The sequence below is a fragment of the Erythrolamprus reginae genome, chromosome Z, assembly GCF_031021105.1.
Source record: "Erythrolamprus reginae isolate rEryReg1 chromosome Z, rEryReg1.hap1, whole genome shotgun sequence".
In the NCBI taxonomy this organism is placed as follows: Eukaryota; Metazoa; Chordata; class Lepidosauria; order Squamata; family Dipsadidae; genus Erythrolamprus; species Erythrolamprus reginae.
Window position 1 is genome coordinate 33255021 of NC_091963.1, and position 26790 is coordinate 33281810.

The 26790-nt window shown below is 38.3% G+C and overlaps 1 protein-coding gene across 10 annotated transcripts in view; it reads right to left on the reverse strand.

The window, feature by feature from the left end:
* CDK6 (cyclin dependent kinase 6) overlaps positions 1–26790 on the reverse strand; it is a 185341-nt gene that overhangs the window by 71778 nt on the left and 86773 nt on the right. The gene's annotated exons all lie outside the window — the stretch shown is intronic.

Genomic DNA, 26790 nt, shown 5'->3' on the forward strand with positions numbered 1-26790 from the left:
ATTGTTGATTTTATTGTTATATTTTTATTGCTGTTGTATTTATGATTGCTGTTAGCCACTCTGAGTCCATTTTGTAGTGAGCGACATATAAATACAACAAACAAACATCTCTTGGTAGTGACTGGAGGACTTTTGCACAGGTTCATCTTGTGCACCAGTTGCAGCCCTATCTGGACCAGGAGCTCTTTGCACAGTCATTCATGCCCTTATCACCTCTTGCCTTGACTACTGCAATATACTCTACATGGGGCTACTCTTGAAGAGCGTTCAGAGACTACAGCTGGTACAAAATGCAGCCACGTGAGTGAGCTTTTATGGGTATGTCCAGATTCATGCATATAACACTGATGCTTTGAGAGCTGCACTGGTTGCTAGTTGGTCTCCAAATGCAATTCAACGTATTGGTTATCACCTATAAAACTCTACATGGATCAGGACCAGACTATCTTTGGGACCACCTTCTGCCGCATACTTTGCAGAGGATGATAATAGCCCACAGTCAGCCTTCTCTGGGTCCCATCAACCAAACAATGTTGGCTGGCAGGTCTAGGGGGAAGGCCTTCTCCGTTGGGCCTCTGACTCTATGGAACCAACTGCCTCCAGAGATGTGCACTCTTCCCACCTCACCACCTTCCATAAAGCCACAAAGACCTGGCTATTCCAGCAGGCCTGGAACTGTTGAGTGAATGGAATCCTAGATTCCTAGGAATATGACTGAGAGTATGTATGTGGATGGGGTCTTTTATACTGTTTTTATGTATTGTTTTTTATTCATTGGAAGTCGCCCTTCAGGAGTTTTACAGCATATAAGAAATAATAAATAAATAAACAAACAAACAAACAAACCTACTACTACATAAAGTAGAAACATGTGGGATGGACACCACCAGATGAATTCAAAACTGGCTAACCAGCTGCACTCAAAGTGCTCAATGGAACTGTGTCTACATGGAGGGATGTATGCAGTGGAGTACCCCAAGACTCTGTTTTAGGACCAGTAATCTTCAGTATCTTTATCAATAACTTGGATGAGTGGATAGATGGGGGACTCATCAAATTTGCAGATGACACCAAACTGACAGGAATAGACAATACGCCAGAAGATAGGCTCAAAATACATAAGGGTCTTGACAAACCTGAACTTTGGATGCTATCTAACAAAATAAAATTCAATGGTGAAAAAAGTAAGGTCCTACATTTAGGCAAGAAAAACAAAATACATAGGTACAGTATATGTGGTACATTGTTCAACAGTAATAACTGTGAGTGGGATCTTGGAGTCCTACTGGACAATCATTTAAATATGAGCCAGAAATATGCAGCAGAGCTGAAAAAAAGGCTAATACAGTGTTACCTCTACTTACGAACTTAACCTGGTTCGTAAGTAGAAAGGTTTGTATGAAGAGGCAATTTTTCCCATAGGAATCAATATAAAGAGCGAATAATGCGTGCAAACCAATTAGGAAAATCCAAAACCTTAAGGCTTAAAAAAAAAATGGCGACTGGAGGAAGCGGCAGGTGAGAGGTTATTTTGGAAGTGAGATCGGGCGGAGAATGAAGCAGCAGGCAAGGGGCACTTTGAAGACACATTGAGCTTATAAAGAAGAGAAATCTGTTTGGAAGAGATCGTTTTGGGGTGGCAGAAAAAGGAAGGCAAACACGCATTGAGCTCATAAAGTAAAGAAATCTGTTTGGAAGAGATCGTTTTCGGGTGGGAGAAAAAGGAAGGCAATCTCTACTACGCCCGATCTCTTGCCTGCTGCTATGTTCTGTGCCCAATCTCTCTTCAAACAATCTCTTTATGAGCTCAATGTGTCCCTGTCTTCCTTTTTCTCCCACCCTAAAATGATTTCTTCCAAACAGCTTCTCTTCTTTATGAACTCAATGTGTCCTTGTCTTCCTTTTTCTCCCACCCCAAAACGATCTCTTCCAAACAGATTTATTTACTTTATAAGCTCAATGTGCACTTGCCTTCCTTTTTCTCCCACCCCAAAACAATCTCTTCCAAACAGATTTCTCTACTTTATGAGCTCAATGTGTACTTGCCTCCCTTTTTCTCCCACCCCCAAACGATCTCTTCCAAATAGATTTCTTTATTTTTTTTCTTTATTCTGCTGCAGGGATCTCCCTTTGCTTTCCCCCGCTTGCCGGCGCTGCTGGGATGCTCTGCTTCTGGACTTCCATTGTTGGCCAAAGCGCCAGTCATTTTGCTGCAGGCATTCTGCTGCATTCCCAGCAGGGGGGGCGGGTGGGCAGGGAAGCAAAGGGGGATCCCTGCAGAATGACAGGTGCTTCGGCCAGCAACGGAAGTCTGGAGGCGGAGCATCCCAGTGGCGCTGACTCGGGTTTGTAAGTAGAAAATGGTTCGTGAGAAGTGGTTAAAAAATCTTAAACACCCAGTTCGTATCTTGAAAAGTTTGTAAGTAGAGGCGTTCGTAAGTAGAGGTACCACTGTACAGTTCTAGGCTACATTAACAAAGGGATAGAATCAAGATCACACAAAGTGTTAATACCACTTTACAATGCCTTGGTAAGGCCACACTTGGGATACTGCATTCAGTTTTGGTTGCCACAATGCAAAAACAATGTTGAGACTCTAGAAAGTGTACAGAGAAGAGCAATAAAGATGATTGGGGACTGGAGGCTAAAATATATGAAGAACGGCTGCAGGAACTGGGTATGTCTAGTTAATGAAAAGGACAACCAGGGGAGGCATGATAGTAGTGTTTTAATATCTCAGGGGTTGCTACAATGAAGGAGGAATCAACCTATTCTCCAAAGCACCTGAGGGTAGAACAAGAAGCAATGGGTGGAAACTAAATAGGGATAGAAGTAACTTAGAACTAAAGAGAAATTTCCTGACAGTTAAAACAATTAATCAGTGTAATAGATTGCCTCCAGAAATTACGAATGCTCCAACACTGGAAGTTTTTAAAAAGATGTTGGATAACCATTTGTCTGAAGTAATGAAGGGTTTTCTGCCTAAGCAGAGAGTTGGACTAGAAGATTATTATTATTATTATTATTATTATTATTATTATTATTATTATTATTATTATTGTTGTTATTATTGTTGTTATTATTATTAATTAGATTTGTATGCTGCCCCTCTCCGAAGACTCGGGACGGCTCACAACAGTGATAAAACAATATACAATAACAAATCTAATATTAAAAGTCTAAATAACAATTTAACATTAAGAGCCTAAAAACCCCATTATTTAAAAAGCATACCATACATAAAACTACATAGGCAAGGGGAGATGTCTCAGTTCCCCCATGCCTGACAGCAGAGATGGGTTTTAAGATATCCAAGGTCCCTTCCAACTCTGTTGTTGTTCTAATTAGTGAGTATTGTATGAAAGTAAGACAGGATAGAACTGTGATGTTTTTCTCTTTCTGATTTAAGTATGCAAAGTTGTACTGTAAGATGCTATAGTTACATATGTATATATGTTTGTGGGAGTTTTTTGTCCCCCCCCCCCAATGTATTCTTTTCTTTTCTTTGTATATATCATAATTTGTCCTTTTAAAAACTCTTAATAAAAATCTTTTGTTTTTTTAAAAAAGGAAACATTTTACAAATGAAGAACTTTAGGAATGCTTCCAGGTAAAGGATTTAAAGGCTATTAAATAAAATTTATTAGTCAGCAATTGTTTTATTTTATATTCCTTCATGTATTTTTTAATATTAGGAAATAGAGGGAATAGTAAAATTTAATGTTAAAGGACTGTACAATAAACCTTTGATCTGGAAACACCACAGGAAATACAGTCTGCAACAGTTTTTTTGAGATGCACAACTAGATAAAAGTTTGAAGAAGTTACAAATGAGAAGGGGAAAATATAATTGCAGTCTTAAAACTTATAGTTGAATTTAATTTTTTTTCTTGAAGATGTTACTTTTAATTAAAGCAATAGTATCAATGTCCTAGAAAAATATTTTTCAATTTAGCGGTCATCTGAAGTTAGATTAAAACATACAAAACATATACAAAGTAGACATTATGAAATAGCAATTAAAGGAAATACTAAGGTATTATTTAGACAAATTGTTAGGTTGCCTTAAAAAGTTTTTGCATGCTAGTCTCATCATACCTTCTTTTAGAAACAATCAGTAATTTTAAAACAGAAGAAAATAAATCTTCTAAATGTATTAATATGAGGAACTGCAAACTATGAACAGTAAAACATGAACAGTATAATTTACTATAGCTAAACATGAATAAATTTAGCTTTTTACAGCGTTTGAAATTATTAAGAAAAGGAAATAGGAAAATAGAATTTATTTAAAATGAATATCATGCAGGTTTTAACCCTCTGCTGAAAAAGTATTCTTAAATAGAGAAGACACTTCCCTACCATAACAGATTTGGAAGTGCCTTCAATTTACAACTATTTGTTTGGCAAGTATCAGAAGTTACAGTGGCACTCAAAAGGTGTCTTTCTGAGGAAAGACAAAATGGCCGTCAAGTAAGGGTGGTTGCGATACTGCTATACAAAAAGAGAAAAAGCTATGCTCTAGTTTTAAACAAACCAGCACGGAATGAGAAATAGGTTGACTTGGTTCCCCAAGCCAGCTGACGTCGTGTGATTTGGAAGAGTTTTTGAACAGTACAAGCTCACAACATGTCTGAGATTGTATTCCATAGAACTATGGCACAGAAAGCCCCAAAAGACATGTTACAATTTTCAGTCATTGTTTTATTCATTCCCATGTAAAGATTTATGACCACTGCATTTACACTTAGTTGCTCAGAATAATCAAAATCTCAAATGAAAGGAACAAATAAAAAGGAAAGAAAATGATTTCTGTAGTACCTATATTTACGAAGGCCAACCGTTACAGAATATTTTACCAGGTGAAATGTTAAAAATTTCTCTTCCTCTTGAAAGATGTTCAAATAGACTATTACACTGTAGTTGTTTTTTCCCCTGGCTTAATGAAATTTGGGAAAAGATACTTTGCAGTTTCTGTTTTGTGAAGTAAAATGAGACGACGACAACAAATGATAGGTAGACAGACAGACAGACAGATAATCTAGAGCAGATGTGTCCAAACCACCACCTGAAGACCCTAGACAATCATGCTGCTCACAAAATATTACAAAAAATAAAGGAAGATTGTTATTTATATATGTTAACAATATTATATATTTTATATATGGCCCAAGACAATTCATTCAATGTAGCGTAGGAAAGCCAAAATGTTGGGACATCCATGTTCTAGATCAGGAATGGCAAACCCTTTTTTTCCTCAAGTGCCAACATAGTGCACATGCATGCTTGCCCACACTCAAATTCAATGCTCCCCAAGAGCCCCAGCCCCCTATTTCCTGACTTCTGGTGGACCTAGTAGGCCCATTTTTTTACCATCCCCATGTTCCAGAGGCTTTGTTGGAGCTTGGGGAGGGCACAAACACCCTCTCCTGCCCCCCCTGGAGGCCCTCTATAAGCCGATAATGCCCTCCCAGAGTCTCCATGCAAGTTAAAAATGAGCTGGCAGGTGTCCACATGTGTGCTGGAACTGAGCTAGAGCAACGGCTCGCGTGCCAGCAGATATGGTTCTACGTGCCATGTGTGCCATTAGTTTGCCATCCTGGTTTCGAATATACGTTTGCAACAATAAAATTAAACCATTTACAGTAGTCCCTCACCTATCGCTGGTGTTACGTTCCAGACCCGGCCACGATAGGTGAAATCCGCAATGGCGAATTTATCGACTGATAATACTTATTTAAGTATTTATATTGTAATTGTTTGGTAAGTTTTCATTGTTTTAAGTGTTTAAAAACCCTTCCCACACAGTATTTATTTTAGATACAGTATTTAAATACAGTATTTACAATTTTAGATATATTTTTTTTGAAAAACCTGCCGATCGAGTTCAGCGGGCTGTTTAAATCTGCCGATCGACTTCCTCAGAAACCCGCGAACCAGCGAAGATCCGCGAATGATTTTTCTCATTAATACTTCTTGAAAACCCGCGATGAAGTGAAGCCGCAGTAGGTGAAGCGCGGTATAGCGAGGGACTACTGTAATATTCTACATCCATTCACATAATGCAGTGGTTCTTTCTAATGCCGCGAATCCTTAATACAGTTCCTCATGTTGTGATGACCCCCCCAACCATAAGTCTCAACAGAGCTTTAAGCTGATTGGCAGGAAGGTCAGAGGGACACCCCCACTGTAAATGCCTGATTGTAAAAATATGTTCCAAGGCCCCAGAATAGAAGCTTTAGTTCCTAACACCATGGGAAATTTGTCTTTTCCTGTGGTCTTAGGTGATCCCTGTGAAATGATCGTTAGTCATAAAGTATTTCCTTTCATGGCTTGCTTCATAGAATAGCTAACATCATTTACAATTTTTGTTTTTTCCAATCTCTTTAACATCACAGATGGTAATATGTATGGAATATTTCAGTGATTTACAAAGTGATATAAAATGGGAATAAATTTGTAGATTTATATCAGTAGTGAGTTTCACTTGCCTTCACTACCAGTTTGGAATTTTGAGTGTGTGCGCACTTTGCTCGCATGCAGCTCTTCTGCGCATGCACAGAACCTTTTGCACATGCACAGAACTTTCTGCACATGCACATAACCTTCTGTGCATGTTCAAATCCTCCATGATGACATCTGGGCACCTGCTCCGGGGTGAACCGGTAGCAACCCACCATTGATTTGTATCCTATGATATCATCATATTTATTAACATTTACATATTCTACAATATCTTTCACCCATTGCTTTCCATAGATGCTGAATTCCCAGAGAAGATCAATGTTGAGGAGAACAATTTCTATTGCAAGTGCTATCTTAGCAGAGAAGGAATAAACAATTTCACAGTACAAAATGTGCATTTTAAATACTGAGAAAATACTTTCCCCAACTTTATTCCCAACAAAATTGATTGAAGAAAGTGCTGATTGATGGATAGGTCTCAGCAAAATTTTATCTTATAAAGATTTATTTAAATGAAACTGTGCATTAATTAATTAACCTTCAGTCTAGAGCAGCTATATTCAGAGGGCACCAAACTAAGGAAACATGATCATTTTTAATGAATGCAATTATCTCAAGTATATAAATACTTTATGTTTGATATTCAAGATGACCAAAACTGCCCACTTAAATTCACGGAACTTGCATAGAATAACCACAGATAAATGTTCTTGCTGCTAAGATTGTTCTCTTGGGGGGAAATCCCCCTCCCCGCAGTCATGCAATAGAATATGTGTGATTCATTAAGAACATTTCCTTCTGTCTCATCCCCAAACCAAACAAAAATTTATGGATAATCCATTCAGTTACAGAGAAGCAGAAATGAAAATGATGCATAAGACAGGATATGGTGAATTCAACAGTTACCATAGAACTTCCTCTTCTGAATGATTTTGATTACATATTTTACTTTTTGATAAAGGAAAGGGTCAATCTCTCCCCACCCCCAAATAAAACAGGGTAAAGCTGAGCAAAAAGAGATCTGATTAAGGACAATTAATTAAATTAAATTAAGGACAAAATTTGGACTGAAAGGGGCAAGCTAGTGATGGTATTTTTTATGAAAGTTTAGAAAGAGATAAATGCAGAATATGAGGGTGAAAGTTCACTCTCCAAGCTTGTGGGTTGGTTTCTGAACATTTCATCATTAGGCTAGGTAATATTTCAGTGTAGTTTGGGGGTATGAATGTCAGTGTTCTTCTGTTTATAGGGGCTTCAGGTGTGGGTGTGTCAAGTGAGGATCTTGTGATGGGTCAACTGTGAGTCATCAGTGAGCCTTATAATGGGTCTTGTGATAAAGAGATTAAATCAGGTCAGGTAATCTCATTACAAAATCCATCAAAATATTCTAAAAAAACTTGCTCAGGATACACATATACAGCAAGAAAAAAAGTAAAATTACCACCATGGATAATATAATGCAATACCATGCAAATGCTGCACATAGACACATAGATATAAGCACCCCAAAAAAGACAGCAATAAAAGCAATAAAATTAATCAAAAGTTAAGAATTATATATTTGTCTTACAGAAACTTGTACAAACCTGAGAATAATATAGTACAATAGCTGACATAGAATGTCCCTCTAAAAGTAAAGGTTAATAGTGAGACTGAGCCCTTTCTGGCTATTCATACTCAGGAAAATCCAATTGTTCTTAATTATTCTTTGCCTGATTTTGCATGCCACCATGCAAAACCTGGCAACCGTGTGTGTTTTTTCAGGTTAATGCCAAAGTACAAATTGCTTATACAGAAACAGGTTCCTGGTTCTCACATTTCAAGAGGGAACTTTATGCAGGGAATAACCTGAACATTATAACAAGATATAATTTTTATATCAAAGATCATTTTGCCGACTCTTGGTCCGTGATGGTGAACCTATGGCATGTGTGCCACAGGTAGTGCACATGGAGCCATATCTGCAGGCACACGAACCGTTGCCCTAGGTCAGCACCGGGACTCAGCATATGATTTTCGTCTGACCCTGCCTATGCTTCTCCTCCCAGAAGTCTCCACATGGCCCATTTTGGATCCCAGGTAAGTACAGTGGTACCTCATCATACGAACTTAATTGGTTCCAGGAGGAGGTTTGTAAGGTGAAAAGTTCGTAAGATGAAACAATGTTTCCCATAGGAATCAATGTAAAAGCAAATAATGCGTGCAAATCCTTCAGGAAAATCCCAAACTTTAGAAGGGAGGCGAACAGAGGGCAGGGAGGAGCAGCTAAAGGGGGCGGGTGGAAGAAGCAAGGCTAGGCTAAAGGGTGAGTGGGAAGGAAGAAAGGCAAGGGGGCGCCCCTCCCTTTTCTTTCTTCAAAAGACACCGTTTCAGTGCCTTTGCAAGCACATTATTCTCTGCAAAATCTTTCCTCCAAGCTGCCCCTCCCTTTTCTTTCTTAAAGACACCCTTTCAGTGCCTTTGCAAGCACGTTGTTCTCTGCAAAATCTTTCCTCCCCCAAGCTGCCCCTCCCTTTTCTTTCTTAAAAAAAGGGGGGGAAAGAAACCCCTTCATCCCAGCAGCAGCTGCTTGGGTTCGTAAGGTGAAAGTAGTTCGGAAGAAGAGGCAAAAAAATCTTAAACACCGGGTTCGTATCTTGAAAAGTTCGTTAGAAGAGGCGTTCATAAGATGAGGTACCACTGTACAGGGCTCAGGCGGAGGCTCTGAGATGGCGAAAAACAGTTCTCCCAGAAGTCCGGAAATGGCCATTTCCAGACTCCGGAAGCTTTAGGGAGGCCTGCTAGGCCCAAAGCGGGGCATGGGAGGTCATGCGCACATGCGGGAGTGTTTGCATGCACATGCATGGGGTGGGGCAATGATGGGAGCCACACGCGCATATAGGTGTGGGCATGCACATGCGTGCTGTTGCATGTGTGTGCTTTCAGCACCCGAGGGAAAAAAGGTTCGTCATCACTGCTCTAGTTTGATTAGAACAGATTGGATTTAACTGTAGGGGTGACAGTTTATTGTGAATGTATCCCACTGTTCTTTCTGTATTGTTTTTGAACTTTTTGATATGACGATTACAGGTAGTCCTCAACTTATGACCACAATTCACCCCAAAATTTATGCTGTTAAGTGAAACATATGTTAAGTTAATTTTGCCTCATTTTATGACCTTGCTTGCCAGAGTTGTTAAGTGAATCACTACATTTGACAAATTAATAGTCTGGCTGCTAAGTGAATCTAGCTTTCCCATTGATTTTGCTTGTGAGAAGGTAACAAAAGGTGATCACATAACCTTTGGACATAGCAAGGGTCATAAATATAAACCGGATGCCAAGCATATGAATTTTGTTTACATGATCATTAGGATGCTGCAAACGCGTGAAAAACTGTCATAAGTCATATTTTCAGTGCCATTGTAATTTTGAATGGTTGTAAGTTGGGGACAGCCTGCATTCAATAAAATGATTACTCGTGTACCATCATTTTTAATATTGCTGATATGCTAAAACAATTTACTTTACTTTACTATAGATAATAATAATAATAATAATAATAATAATAATAATAATAATAATAATAATTGGGGCGGCTCACAACAGCAATAAAACAGTACAATACAAATCTAATATTTAAAACTTTATTTATGTATTTACTTAGTTACTTAGTTACTTACTTACTTACTTACTTACTAGATTTGTATGCCGCCTCTCTCCGTAGACTAAAAACCCACTATCTTAAAAAACAATCAATACTATGTAGTCACAACCACACATAATTCTTAATGGTCAGAGAGGGGGATACATTAATTGCCCCATGCCTGGCGTCATAGATAGATCTTCAGGTTCTTGCGGAAGGCGAGGAGGGTGGAGGCAGTTCAAATCTCCAGAGGGAGTTGATTCCAGAGGGCCGGGGCCACCACAGAGAAGGCTCTTCCCCTAGGGCCCACCAGACAACATTGTTTAGTCAATGGGACCCAGAAAAGGCCAACTCTATGCGACCTAATCAGCCACTGGGATTCATGTGGCAGAAGGCGGTTCCATAGGTATTCTGTTCCGATGTCATCTAGGGCCTTACAGTACATCAATACTTTGAATTGTGTCCAGAAACTAATCAGAAACCAATGCAGGCCGCGGAGTATTGATGAAACATGGACATATCTGGGAAGACCCATGATGCTTGCGCGGCCGCATTCTGCATGATCTGAAGTTTCCGAACACACTTCAGAGTTAGCCCCATGTAGAAAGTTGAACATGTTGCAGTAGTCGAACCTTGAGGTGATAAGGGCGTGAATGACTGTGAGCAGGGACTCCCTGTCCAAATAGGGCCGCAACTTGTGAAATGCCCTCCTCGCCACAGCTGAAAGATATTCTAAAGTCAGCTGCGGATTGAAGAGAATGCCCAAGTTGCGGACCCTCTCCAAGGGTGTCAATAATTCCCCCCCTTGGGGTAATGGAAGGACAGGTGGGATTGTCCTCGGGAGGCAAAACCCACAGTCGCTCTGTCTTGTCAGGGTTGAGTTTGAGCCTATTGACAACCATCCAGACCCTAACAGCCTCTAGGCACCAGCACATCACTTCCATTGCTTCGCCAAGTTAAGAGTTACTACATCCTAAACCTAAAGCTCATACTGCTTGCAAATATGTTATATAATGCAGATAGTCCTTAAGTTACAACAGTTTACTTAGTGACCGTTCAAAGTTAAATTGAGTCCTTCGGGATTGGGCAGCATAGAAGTTGAATGAATGAATAATCCTGAAAAAGTCATTTATGATCATTTTTTATACTTATGACCGTTGCACTATCCACACAATTTACACTCAGATGCTTGACAACTGATTCATATTTATGATGGTTATATAGATTCATGTGGCCATCTTTTGTGACTATCTGACAAGCAAAATCTATTGGGCAGTCAGATTCACTTAACAATCATGTTACTAATTTAACAACTGCAGTGATTCACTTAACAAATGTGGGAAGAAAAGTCGCAAAATGGGAGAAAGTCCACTTAAATCATTTTTCACTTATCAACATAAATTCTGGGATCAACTGTGGTCGTATGCTGAAGATCATCTGTACAGTTTTGTGCCCAGATCCATACCAAATTAAATAGATACGTATTGGGATACCTTTTGATATATAAGCTGCACATTATTAAAAAATAAACCAATTAAAGCTAATTCGTTGTATTAAAATTTAATTTAAATACAAAAATAAATAAAATTCAAAAATGAATTTAAATGTATTTACATCCTAGTACAGTGGTACCTCAAGATACGAACCCCTCGTCTTACGAACAACTCAAGATACGAACCCGGGGTTCAGAAAAAATTTGCCTCTTCTTACGAACTTTTTTCGTGATACGAACGCCAAACCCGAACTTCCGGGTTTGGCGTTCGGAGGCTGCTGGGAAGCCCCCCAGCCCGGCTGTGACCTTTTAAAACAGCCGTGCGGCTTTCCAGCAGCCTCCGAATGCCAAACCCGGAAGTTCGGGTTTGGCGTTCGTATCACGAAAAAAGTTCGTAAGAAGAGGCAATTTTTTTCTGAACCGTTCGGAGGCTGCTGGGAAGCCGCGCGGCTGTTTTAAAAGGTGACAGCCGGGCGGCGGGGCTTTCCAGCAGCCTCCGAACGCCAAACGCGGAAGTTTGGGTTTGGCGTTCGTATCACGAAAAAAGTTCGTAAGAGGCAATTTTTTTCTGAACCGTTCGGAGGCTGCTGGGAAGCCACGCGGCTGTTTTAAAAGGTGACAGCCAGGCGGCGGGACTTTCCAGCAGCCTCCGAACGCCAAACGCGGAAGTTTGGGTTTGGCGTTCGTATCACGAAAAAAGTTCGTAAGAAGAGGCAATTTTTTTCTGAACCGTTCGGAGGCTGCTGGGAAGCCGCGCGGCTGTTTTAAAAGGTCACAGCCGGGATGGGGGGGTTGCTCTATAAGATTTCATTTATCCACCACAATTTTGTTATTTTAAATAAATTGGATTGTTATGTTCCATACTGAAAGCCATCTTATTTTATTGATTGCATTATTCAAAAGTCTTAAGCATAACTGTTGTCCTGAAATAAATTAAAACTATTAATGTATTGCTTAAATTATCAAAACCTGTTTTTGAACTTATTAACTTTTAATCAATATTCTTAAATATAAGTGATGGTTCATCTTTATTAGCAATCTAACCTTAGATTTTCCCTGGAAAACAAATGTAATTTTATATATGTTTTTGTTTCCTGAAATCCTTTAAAATTTCACAAATAAGGTCAGATTTAATATTGGATCTTTTTGCTCAGTATTTTTTATGTGATGAATATGAATATACAAAGTACTCCACAATATTTTTAAATCTTTAAAACTAAATATCTTATTATGCCAAACTAAATAACAAAAAATAAAAAGGGCTTGTCTGCACATGACTGCATAAAAATGAGACCATACTGCTTGAAAGTTCTTTTTCGTGTGTTTTTCTCAAAACTCAAATATTTAAAACCAATAACATTGTTAAAAATCAGATGCAGATTTATCCTTCCCATGTTTTAAATTTTTGTAGTCATCCCTTCGATGTGAAGGGTTCTCAATTTTTTGATCTCTTGATTTTCTGACCCAGGGGAGATATGCATCTTTGAAATGCAATGAAAAACTTAAAGTATCTTGAACAATCCTGCTGTCATTCCTAAATTTGGTGATTACACAACAAGTCAGGTAAATCAATATTCCAACTCCTGTGTTCTATCTGACAGCAAGGCATTCACAGCCAACACTTATGAAACATTATTTTCTGTGAACGATAAAAAACAAATATAGCTGGTGTATTAACTTTACATCAAGATCAAAGAAGACTTCTGTAAATTAATTTTTAAACTCATATTGTATGAGTCTTTAAAAAGTCAAATATTGATTATTTTCCAATATCTTTAAGTAAGAAGAAAATATATTGACTGAGGAACTTCGTAAATCCTAAAAAATCTCTCTTATATGTGGAATTTCAGAAGTAATAGCAATAGTACTTAATATCTTAATTAAAACATCTAATGGCTTAAGTTAATAAATTGCCAGAGTGCATGATGGGTTATATCAAAGTCATTTTTAAATTAAATAATTTTGAAGATTTCATTAAAATTTAATTGCTTCAAATTATTATAATAAGGCTGTTTATCCTGTTTATCTAATGAATGAATTTAGGAATGTTGGGGTAATCCCATCATAAGAAAGATTTTAAGAGCAACAAATAAAAATAGGTAAATCTAAATTCTAACTATGGCTACAGAATTTCTTTATGTATTTCGCAACGTTAAATTCATGTGCTGAAATTGATAACTGAACAAAAAGAATCTTAATATTTTAGACAATTTCTATACGGACAAAAAAACCAACACATTTTTTTTTTTAGAAACCTGAATTCTGAAATCCTTTCTTTTAACCAGTATCTGAAACTTAAAATAATACAGTGGTCCAGCCATGTGCCAAATATTTAATGAATATTTATCTGAACTTTGTCACCTAATTCCAAATAACTCTGGATGATTCACAACACACAGAAAGCATTAAAAAAAAGAATAGGCAACAACAAACAACAACATGAATAAGCTCATTTAGGTTTCCCAAAGGGAATTCAAAGCTGTTTAAGGCTACTTCAAGTTTCTCTACACATAAATCTCCATAATATATCTATTAAGGCTTAGTTTGTTTACATTCATTCTTCCCAAAAAAGATTATATACTATATGAATATATATATATAAATATACTGTATATATAAAGAGTTAAAAAGAAACTTATTCATTTCCTTTGGGTAATGAATTTGGGTAAACCAAAACACTAATCAGAATCCTGTGTTATACTTCTAGGAAATCTAACTTTCTTAGAACACTAGTGTAGTTCGGAGTATTTATAGGTATATCCGTTTTAGCTTTTTCTTTCCACATAGTTTTTTAAAATAAAGTCTCATGCACTGAACATGTGCATGCAGCTATTATTCAACAGTGCAGGAGCTCTACAGTTTCTAATCAAGTCAAAAGATGAATTGGACAATCCACGGTATAGACCTGTACATCCTTCTGATGTATTAGGATACTGGCAAGCTGAAACCTGCCAGGACCAGACTCTGGTCTTGATTAACCAAGCAATGTTAGAATGTCTTCTAATTGAATAATAGGGGCATCCTTTTAGTTGATTCTAGTTAACTTTTTTCAAGAGAGATTCAATCATATACTCAGACTCACTCTTTCCAATGGCAGAACCACGTTACATATCCACCCAGGAGCTGAAACTTCTGTTTTTGTTTCAAACTTTATTTAGTTTTCAGGAAATCTGGATGCTTCTCTCTAGATTATTTCAGGTAATATTGAGCATTTTCCTCCCACGTTAAGATGGTAAAAAAATATGCTAGCAGTTTTTCAAAATTGTTGGTGAAATATGTTAATATATTGCTTATATTAGACCTTATATTCATACTGGTTTTAGTTAATGCAAAGGATTCTCAGCTTAGACCTGTTATCAAATCAAATGAAGTAGAGTGGTACCTCTACCTAAGAATGTCTCTAATTAAGAACTTTTCTAGATAAGAACCGGGTGGGTTTTTTTGCCTCTTCTCAAGAACCATTTTCTACTTAAGAACCCGAGCCTGGAAAAATTTTCCAGGAAATTTGAGAGTGGCCCAAAAGCCCGGTCAATTTCCTGCCATTCCCCCTTTAATCCAGGCCATCTCGGGCTTTTCTGGGCTGCCAGAGGAGCCTTTCATTGACGCTTAAGGAGGCTTTGGCAATCCAGAGCAAATGAAGCATTTTCCTTTCTCTGGGCGCTTGGAGAGGGAATAAACCTCTGCCAGCACCCAGAGAAATGAAACGCTTCCTTCGCTTTGTGCAGCCCAGAGCGAATGGAGTGTTTTCCTTTCTCTGGGCACTTGGAGAGGAAATAAACCACTTCGCTGTGGTGACTCCCTTGTGCTCCCTCCCATACACCTGGAGTGAGGTTGCCTCCCAGAGCATCTGGGCGCAGAAAGGCAAAAGGGGGTGCTTCGCCTCGGACGGATCAACTCGGCTTCAGCCAAACCGTAAAGGAAAGGCGCCAGCTACAAAGCAAGTGAGCGAGAAGAGAGGGGAGCCCTTCAGCATGGGAAGGAAGAAGAAGCAGGTAGCAACAGCCGCCTTTCGGTCAAAGGAGCAGGAGGTTCCCCTCTCTCGCCCGCCTGGGTTTCTGTCTCTGGCACAGTGTAGGGTAGGTAGCTTTGTGCCGGCTCCTCCTCGCCGCCTCCTCGCCCCTCTTTTTTTTTTTTAAGCCTTAAAGTTTTGGATTATTTGATTCCCCTTACCTCACCTTCTTCCTTCGGCAGCGACTCTCCTCCTCCTCTTCTTCCCCCTCCTCCCACACAAATTCCGAGCTTTTATTTCTTTCCTCATGGGTGTGCATATATTATTTGCTTTTACATTGATTCCTATGAAAAAATCGCTTCTACTTACAAACTTTTCTACTTAAGAACCTGATCCAAGAACAAATTACATTCTTAAGTAGAGGTACCACTGTACAGCTAAAGTAAAGGAAGCGTAATTTTTATATTGGTTAAACAAATAAATTCAATTACATTGGAGAAACCAGATTTAATCATTTCATAATTTATATTCCTTGCAATTATTTCTGAATATGGTATGTTCAGTATGTTAAGAATTATGTATGAGATTGTGCTCTTATAACATCACAACAAGGGGGCACGTTTATACAAGAATGTCTCAAATTAAAGGTTACAGTCCTACCTCAAATCTTGGTTTTAGCTAAATTATGAGTCTCCCATATAGAAGGTAATTCGTATTATGACTAAACCATAACATAGTTTATTTGATTTTAACACGTTGCATGAGACCTGGATGCAGCAGTTTCTTATAACTCAAATCCAAGAAATAGCTTTTCTGAAATACCTTCTATATAAATCTCATTTTGCTGCCTCTAGAATTCTAAGAATTCAGCTGCTGCTTCTGAAATAAACGACAGTTCATTAATATCTGATTGAAACTGATAATAACCGATTTCTGAAAACTTCCTTCATTTCAAAGTTGAAAGTCAAAGATGAATGCAAAGTTACTAATAAGTACCAGATAAAATAACTTTTATGCTACCAATGAAGTTACAACATTCTATATTATTTCCCAAAGTCAAGAAAGTTTTGGCATAAAAAGATAGCTACATATGAATTGCCATGAAACAAATACAAACAGATTTTTGTTTTCAAATTCCTTCATCAGGATGAGAACTTATCTCCCTCCACTTCTTTTACTATAACTTCTTTTACTATAACAGAAATGATCTTTGGAATCTAGAAAGTAACTTATGTGCTTATAATTGTTTGCATTAAAACATGTATCCTTGTATTTTGGCAGGACAGAGAAGTTTTGTAGAAGACTATGGCTGGGAGCCAATGTTTACAATCCCCTTGGTGGGAAATGCAGGGTAAAAGGTTCTTAATGGAGGCCCTGCAAGTCTTTGCTGTTGCCGCCAGCGACCTTCTACCTCAGTTTCAAAGCAATTCTCCAGTTAACCCCTTGGAAAGCATTGGCACAAGTAACTGAAAAAGGAAGTACTTTTCTTTGGAAACCTAGTTGTCCCTTTCCAGGCATAACCTGTGAGATTGTGGCAGAGCGCGGACACTGAGCTTAGAATACACTGTTAAATTCTCTGTCAGGGTCACTGTAAAGAGCCCCCCCTTGTCCTCAAAAGCTCATTTATCTAAATTGTGAGCATTTCATTAGATATGCTGCAAAGTACTATATAACAATGGACTGAGTCTACAGGCAAAAAACCCATCCCACTCCATATAGGAAGATTTTTTTTTTCTGGCTATCCAATCAGTATTATTGGGTAGCCAGCACAGCATTGAGAGTTGTGATTTCTATTCTTGGTATATTCTCCTCAAAAGAACCAGACCAGCTGGCATCAAGAGGATATGTTCAATGTCCAGTAAACTTAGATATACCTCAAAATTTTCATTTTCTCTTCTTTTCAGAGAACCATTACTTTGTCAGTTTGCGATGTCTTTTCAAGAAATGTGTATTCAAAAATATATTTGCCATGGTTTCCATGGCTTTTCCAAAAAGAAAATCCATAGAAACATAGAAGATTGATGGCAGAAAAAGACCTCATGGTCCATCTAGTCTGCCCTTATACTATTTCCTGTATTTTATCTTAGGATGGATATACTGTATATAATTCTTCCTTATCAATTTAATTTCTACATGTTACTTTGGCCTCCACCCAGCTCCACTCATCCCCATAGAAATTCTTGTGCTTTAAAAGCTACCTGCCATATTATTTTTTAACAAACTACTGTTGACTTACCTGAATGGTCTTCTCTGTGCACTGCATGGAAAGTCCAATCATGGGTCAAGTCTAGTCTGTTGCTAAGGGCTGAGTTTTAATTTATTCAAATTGAAGAGTGTCCTCTAGCTGCCTAGCAGCTCAGTTTAAAATGAAGGCGTAGGAAGGAAGGTAGTAAAGTCTATGTTTGTCTAAAAACAAGGTTGTGACCCTGGGCTTTCAGCACCCGAAGGAAAAAAGATTGCTTAGTCATAGGCCTGTGAATAGGTCATCACTGCCACTGCATAATTCAAAATGGCCACCAGAATCTGCTCAGCAACAGATGATGTCAGGAATCCAAAATGGCAACCACCAGCTGAAGTCAATGAATTTCAGGGAGTTGCTTGGTTCAAATGCAATGGCGGGAAGCCAGACGCTTTGGAAAATAGTGTCCCAATACCCAAACATGTGATTCCGGCTGATCTGTTGTTTTGGCACAGTGGAAGGACTGACTTTCATAGCTGTAAGCCAAGCTGACTGTAAGCAAGAAGTTATGCCCGTGAAGGGCAGAGACTCCAAACAGAGGTTATTGGAATGGCGGCTAGGCTAAGGAGTTATGCCCACAGAGGGCAGGGAGTCTGACCATCAGAGAAGTTTAAATGAGGCGGTTCTTGCTATTGTGTAGCCCTTGTCCATCCAAAAAAATTTATTACCTTTAAATGAAGTTGTGAGGGATCTGCAAAAGGAGAATCCAACTGGATTACTTAGTCAGGAGAAAAAAAATATACGCCCCTACCTGTGATGGGCTACCAAAAATTTTACTACTACACTGTGAGCATGGCTTATGCATTTTGTTTCAACATCTTTCAGTGCAAATTGGATGTTCTGGGGTGGAGCTCCATTTAGCTACCCCATTGCACTCCCCCTGTCCAGGCAGTAGCCCACCCCTGATTATCTACTATATAAAGTGTATGTACACACACACACGCACAGCTTTTTTAAATTATACACATTCAATCTCATTTACTGTGTTGGAAAAACATATACAGAGCCCAGAAGGGGAAAAAAGAAAAAAAACACCCCCAATTTTGCTACCGGTACTATGTACCTGACCAAAATTTTGTTACTGGTACTGCGTACCTGACCGTACCCATAGGAGCCCACCACTGGTCCCTACACTACGACTGAGTTTTAAAAACTGACTTGCTAGGAAGCTAAAGGGTGCTCTTCAATTTGAATACATTGAAACTCAGTCCCTAGCAACTGACTAGAGTTGACCCATGATTGGACTCTCCTTAGCAATGCACTGGAAAATTGTTCATTTTTTAATTATGCCAGCTGAAACTGCATTTATGAAATACACTGCTGTTAACGATAAATGGACTTGTATCGGAGAACGTTCCTGGTTCCTTCTTCTACCATGCTTTCTTTACAAAATTTCAACAATACTTATCATATTTCACAGCTAATCTATTTTTTTGCTAGTCATACAGATTTTGTTTTTGATCAAGATAGTACAGAAATATTATAAAAAACTTAGATATAGAGGGGCCAAATTTTATCTTTTGTAAATCTGCGTCTCCATATAAAATTATTTTGAACCTCTGAATTAAGGTACCCATAATTCCACTGAATAAATACTATTGACAACTATCAAATAAAATGTTGATTTCTACCTTTGATTACCATAATTAAACTGTTCTATTAAATGCAGTGTTTCTTACATTAGGGCAGTGTTGCCATTATGGACAATAGTTGGTCTCTGGAAGTATAAGCAGAGAGATATTTGATACATTTGATTAGATTTAATTTAAATCAAATTAAGTAATTTAGTTTAAATTACTTAAATATAGGAATTTTATTGGTCATCAAAACAATGTTTCTGCTTCTGTCTCATTGAATATTACATCTGATTGTAAATTTTGGAAGGATTCCCTTAAATTCACCTGATCTTTTTTTATATTTTGCAGGTTCTCTCTCCTATTCTAGAGAATGGGAACAACTCTCCAAAGTTGCCTTTCTGAAATGAGGTCTTACAGAATTCTAGCATTTCAAAGGAATTTTTGACATACTGTGACTGAAAAAGTTTTGCTTTCAAATTTTGAACATTATATGATGCAAGTAATGGGATGTTTTATATACTGTACTGGGGTTGAGCTGCTGGCTTTGCTGTTACTGTAAAAACTATAAAACGTGGACTGTGTATATTAAAAATGAAGTTTGCATTGTAACGTTTTTATATATTTCTTTTAGCAATCTGTATATATGGGTTCTCTGAAAAAATCTGAAGAGAGATGGGGGAGAAAGAGGGAAGTGTTGTGTTTAAGGTTGTGAGTTCTAGTCCCACTTTAGGCATGAAAACTAGTTCCTCTACTCAGCATTAGGAAGCAGGCAGTGGTAAACCATGTCCAAAAATCCTTGACAAGAAAACAGTAGGGACTTGCCCTATAACATAAAAGCATTGAAAAAATGAGAATGGCTACTCTAGTGAGTCAAATATAATTTTCTCAGGTCTTCTGAAAGTATTGAGGATTAAAACTGGAACATTCAAACTTTCTCCACAGCTGAGTAGTTACTGATTCACTGAGATATGATTTTTTAACTCCTCTTTTTATGAGTAACATTAGTTTAGAACAGTGTTTCTCAAACTTAGCAACTTTAAGATGTCTTAACTTCAACTCCCACACTTGCTGGGGAATTCTGGAAGCTGAAGTCCATACATCATAAAGTTGTTGAGTTTCACAAACACTCGTCTAATGTATCCATTTGCTCCTAGGGTCAACTTATTATTAAGAAGCCATATATTCCTGGACACTATTGAAGTTGGCAATCTTACATGTGCTTCAAACAAGGGCTTGTTAAATCTTCACTATTTTAGTGGTAATCCAATCCAGATTAAATTTTCAGTTTTGTTCTTCTTCATCTAAGCTTGCAGTTTAATAGTTATGCAGTATTTCAGATTTGTTCTGCGATTCTTTATGAGCCCATCCTTCCACATTAGGAAATGATACTAGCCTTGATTTTTGGGTTTGCTATAGCGTGAATGATTGTGTTCTTGTATGTGCACGTGTGTTAACAATCACTCAACATACTCTAAAAATTTCATTTAACAAAGCGTCAATTGCTTAAGCATTAAGAATGGACAGAACAGAACAACTGTATAAGAGCTTCTCTATTATGGTACTGTATTTCCTATTTATACTTCAAGCAACCATATCACCATCACAGTCTTTTCATTACATCAGCAAACTCTAAATGATTTTGCTTCATTGATGAGGGTTTTTTTTTTATAAAAGAAGCAGCATTCATTTCATCTGGAAATCCCCTAAAGGCAGCTGTTGCTGGGAAGTCTTTGCATTTTTTGCATTTTTCTTCCTTAATATTATGCAACTATACAACAGCAAAAGAAACATCAAGTATCACTTTACCCAATTTTGCATGCATTGTACCATTTTATTTGTTACAACAAAATTAACACACACACATGCACACACATATTTACACATACTGATCCTCTCCATACTCTGCATATAGTTAACATTGTATAACTGGAGCCAAAATATACACAGCTAAAAGGAATGTTACAGGGGGCCTCTCTCTTACTGAACAAAGCAGGCTCAGTTTGGCTCTTTTTCTCTAGCACTACCACATCCGCACATCATTAGCTGGAAAATTCCAGATATATGCTGTAATTTTTGAGCTCTCGCCCCCCCCCTCTCCTCCAGATGCCATTCCCCTTCTCTTCCCCCCCTTTCCTTATCTGTCGCTGCTTCTTTGGTTCTTTGCCAGCTGTGATCAACAATTAATACAATCAAAGAACGGGGAATAAAATAGAGAACACTCCCTGGCAACTGGCACAGCCTCACAGGAAATACCAAATAAAAACTTTATTATGTATTGTTTAACTATTTTGTTTGCCTGTAGGCCACCCTGCTATTGGTGTAATTCAACAAGACACGGTTGGTCTGAACGAGCCGCGCGCAGACTCATTGTTTGCAGGATCTATCATGCACAATCCTTTAGTGGAGCATGTGTGGCCGTTCTAAAGAAAGAGGCGTGGTAGGCCAGGTTTCCTTTTCATTACCCAGCTAGTGACCAAATGTTAAAACGGATGAGTAACCTTTTAATATTCATGTCATTAATTTACCTATCCCTTTAATGATGCAAGTTCTCGTATAAAAAGCCACAGGAAAAGCCCAAGTAGCAAAAGCTTTAAAAGAAAAAAAGCTCTCCCCCTCCCTCCTGCTCTCCCATCTGCTTGCTCTTAGGGTTGTGGAAGCTACCAAGGTGACTATTATACACGGCTGCGCAAAATGCTGAACAGTGGGGTGAATTCCAAGTCTTAGAACTATGTCTGTGGCATTTGCTTGAATGTATTAATTAGTCTGGTATTTTAAATAGACGGTCCCTCTCTTGCTTCTTTTTGTCATGCCCCAAATATAATAGCATTAGGAGATTAAAATTCTTTTCATCAATATGCCACTACAACAAATATACTTCCTCATCTTAATCAATTGATGAACCAATAGCTGCATTCAGCTATTCTTTCAGATTTAAAATTGCAAGAAACTTGCTATTAACTCTCTTGGAAGCAATCTCTGGCCAATATCTAAATCAATTAGCATGACAACCTCTACATTTGAGCAACTGAAGTCATTTTTAGGGTCTCCACTGCTGAGCAAAGGAACATGCCCAACATTACAGAAGAGCACAAATGTCCTTATATTTTCATCTTAATCTGCAAGGCCACGAGGCCTCTTTCCCATAAATTCTCAAAGGAACATTTACTGAGCTATTTGTTAGAAAATATGAGAAACACAACAATAATAATTTATAGTTTTGCAACATCAATTCAATCACATGGCTTCAAAGAGCCCTTGCCTCAATTTGTGCAATTCAATTTGTGCAACAGCCAAAAAATAGTAATTACTTTTTAATGTAAATGTTTTTCCATTTCATAATAGGAAGATTTTACTGTAATGATGGCAGTATCTTACAAAATGTGGCAAAAAAAAAATTCTAAGATCTCCCCCCCCCCTAAATTATTATCTGCTTCAGCACTAGAGAGCACTAAAAATACCCAATTTGGTTTAGTAATTAAGGCATCAGACTACAAATCTGGAGACTATGAATTCTAGTTCTACTTTAGCCTAGGAAACTGATTGGGAGGCTTTGGGCCAGCCATTCTTTCTCAGTCCAACTCATATAATTGGTTTATTGTTGTGGGAAAAATAGGACAGAGAAAGTATTAGCTCATACCAAGCAAATAGATCGACAGATGATACTGTTAATATGGCTCTGCACTACATCCTACAACATCTTAAATTTTCAAAGACCTACACTAGGGTCCTTTTTGCAGACTTTGTTCAGTATTCAACACCATCATACTGGACATTATTTCAATTAAACTAAATCAGCCAGTGGTACCTGAACACATGTAAGTGGATCACAAGCTTCCTAACAGACAGGAAGCAGCTGCTGAAGATACCTGTACAATTAGCACAGGGCTCCCCCCAAGACTGTGCATTTTCACCACTTCTCTCTATACACCAATTACTGCATCTCAAACAATCCATCTGTTAAACTACTAAAGTTTGCAGATGATACAATGGTGATTGGTCCCATTCAAGACAACAATGAAACTGCATACAGACGGGAGGTTGAACAACTAGCCTCATGGTGAGACCGGAACTATCTAGAACTGAACACACTCAAAACCATAGAAATGGTGATAGACTTTAGGAGAAACCCTCCCATCCTACCACCTCTCCCAATACTAGACAACACAGTATCAACAGTAGAGACCTTCAAATTTCTAGGTTCTATCATATCTCAAGACCTAAAATGTTCATCTAACATCAAAAACGTCATCAAAAAAGCACAACGAAGAATGTTCTTTCTGCGCCAACTCAGAAAGCTCAAACTGCCCAAAGAGCTGCTGATACAGTTCTACAGAGGAATCATTGAGTCTGTCATCTGCACCTCTATAACTGTCTGCTTTGGTTCTGCAACTCAACAAGACTTCAGACTTCAGAGGACAATCAGAACTGCAGAAAAAACAATTGCTGCCAACCTGATTTCCATTGAGGACCTGTACACTGCACAAGTCAAAAAGTGGGCTGTGGAAATATTTATTGACCCCTCACATCATGGACATAAATGGTTTCAACTCCTACCCTCAAAACGTCGCTACAGAGCATTGCACACCAAGACAACTAGACACAAGAACAGGTTTTTCCCAAACATCATCATTCTGCTAAACAAATGATAACACTGTCAAACTCTTTACTAAGCCTGCATTACTATTACTACTATTTTTTCCTATCATTCCTATCACCCACCTCCTCCCACTTATGACTGTATGGCTGTAATTTGCTCATATCCTTACGATTTTCATTAATATTGACTGTTTCTTCATTGCTTATTTGACTCCTATCACAATCATTAAGTGTTATACCTTATTTATTTATTTATTTATTTATTTATTATTTGGATTTGTATGCCGCCCCTCTCCGAAAACTTATGATTCTTGACAAATTTATATTTTCTTTTATGTACACTGGGAGCATATGCATCAAAGACAAATACCTTGTGTGTCCAATCACACTTGGCCATAAAGAATTCTATTCTATTCTATACCTTGAGTTATATATAAAAATAGTAAATGTGGAATTAAAAAAATATTTAAATAAATATTTCTAGAAAATAAAGGAGGTAGGAACAGTGTGGAAGGGAGGGAGAAAAGACCAAAGGGAGGTTTTTGATGCTCTCTGACAGTTTTCTAACAGAAAACTCAATGGGGAAGTTGGACAGAAGTTGGAAGTTCCTCCCATCTCTACTTTTTTGCCCACCCATGATCAGTTTGTTTAGGTAAGAAAACATCTCTTAAACATGACACAATGGGCCACAGATTGTCTAGTAAATGTTAAAGCTCCACCTGAGCATGTAACATATTGTTTTAGAATACAGGGAACAGTTAATCATAATAGAACAATTCATATTTTGAAGATAATTCTAAGTGTCAACCTATAAAAACTCAATGTCTTTTTAAAACATCAGAAACAAGAGTTGAAATAAATTCCTTTTTATTACAATCCATATCTATTACATCTTGTTATTTTTAATAAACTGCCCAGGGGTATTATGGGATTGGGTGGATGTAAGTTTCTAAATAAAGAATGAACAAAATCTGTATTATTAGAATAATTTCAATTATTAGAATAATTAATCTAAAGAAAGGTTTTCCATTCCTCCACTTCTCATGTACACATACACACTGCAGAAAAAGGGTGGGATGCAACAGCAAAAAGTATGGACAAAATAAACATGTCATTTTTCTCTCCCCCACAAGTTCCCACTTGTTTTTAACTATTAAGAATGTTTTGTAACTGGGTTTAAAAATGTTTCAGTAAAACAGAAAGATTCCTTATTGGACACCTACCTTTTAGAACAAAGTACATCAACTATGTCATTAATTGTTAATCTGAGCTATTATATTTCACATATTCACTGGGAAAGAATTTCAACTATGCAGAACAACAAGTATTAGGGATCTTTAAAAATTGGGAAGCTTATGAACAATTAGAATACTCATAATTTTTAAAAATCCCATCTCCCATATCTAAGTTAAGAGAACCATCCCTCACCAATATTCATGTGAGTTACTGCTCAATTTTGTTTTAAGATTTTTTTTCTTTCAAGATGGTGAACTCTTAACATACAAAAAAGAAATGAATTTTGCACTGACAAAGCGGTACTGGAATATTATGTAAAAATACTGGAATGTTGCACCAACGTTCTACAAAATATTGGATTATTTCTTGTCAACTCAACAGAAAAGATTATATTCATACTGGCTAAGAAGAACAGACACTTTAGCCTAAAACATTTAGAAGACACTATAATAACAAAGTGACAATAGTCAATCTTGGAGTGAGAGGGGCGTGGCCAAGTGCCGTGGCGATCTGGGGAATCCCAATACCCATGTCACTTGGGGACTCAGCTCAATTAGAACCAGATCAGAACCACCCTATAGGGGTGGGAAGGAAGAGAGAGATACCATCAGGGACCTGGGAGGGGATAGCAACACCCCCTGGAGCCCCACAAAGGACTATTGGCCAGGGGCATTGGGAAACGGTTTGTAAAAGCCACCCAAGCCACGGCAGTCAAGAGCAGATTGATCGATTTGTTTTTTGAAGTTTGGAAGTCACTTGGAAGGAGGAAACCCAAGAAAAATACTGGAGAGACAAGGAAGAATAGATTTTTTTTGCAAAGAGAATAGGCGTTGATATGCTTACCTGAACGCCTCTTCTCGTACGGTGAGTGGGTACAGCAGTCACATGGGTTTGCTCTGTCCAATCCGGTGGAACTGAGCCTAGTATTAAAAAAGACTGCTGGATCCGCCCCTTCCCCAGAATTCGCGAATCCGTAGACTAGGCTCAGTAGTGAAGCTCTTTAAAGTTCAACTCCCGTGTTAAAAGAAGTTAGAATAGAAAGTGAAGAAGACCACACAAAGGGAGGGAAGTGACTGCTGTACCCACTCACCGTACGAGAAGAGGCGTTCAGGTAAGCATATCAACGCCTATTCTCCGTACTGAAGGAGTGGGTCCAGCAGTCACATGGGACATACCCAATAGATAGGTCCCTAGGGTGGGAGTACATGGCTATCGTGAGAGATAACGGATTGGAGTACTCTTCTGCCGAAGGCAGCGTCCGCTGATGCGTACGAATCAATTTTGTAGTGCTTTATGAAGGAGTTTGGTGAGGCCCAAGTGGCTGCTTTGCAGACTTCTTCCAACGGAGCCTGAGTTGCCCAAGCGGCAGAAGTGGCAGCACTTCTGGTGGAGTGCGCTGTAATGTTCCTTGGAATGGAAAGGGAAGCTGTCTCGTAGGCCCTAGAGATGGTCCCTCTAATCCAACGGCCTATTACTGTGGAAGACACTCTAGATCCCCGGGATCTGGGGTGGTAAGCCACGAAGAGTGCTTCTGACCTTCCTATGGGTCCTGTGCGTTGGATATAGATCTTTAGCGCCCTAGTGAAATCCAGAGTGTGCCAACTAATTGCC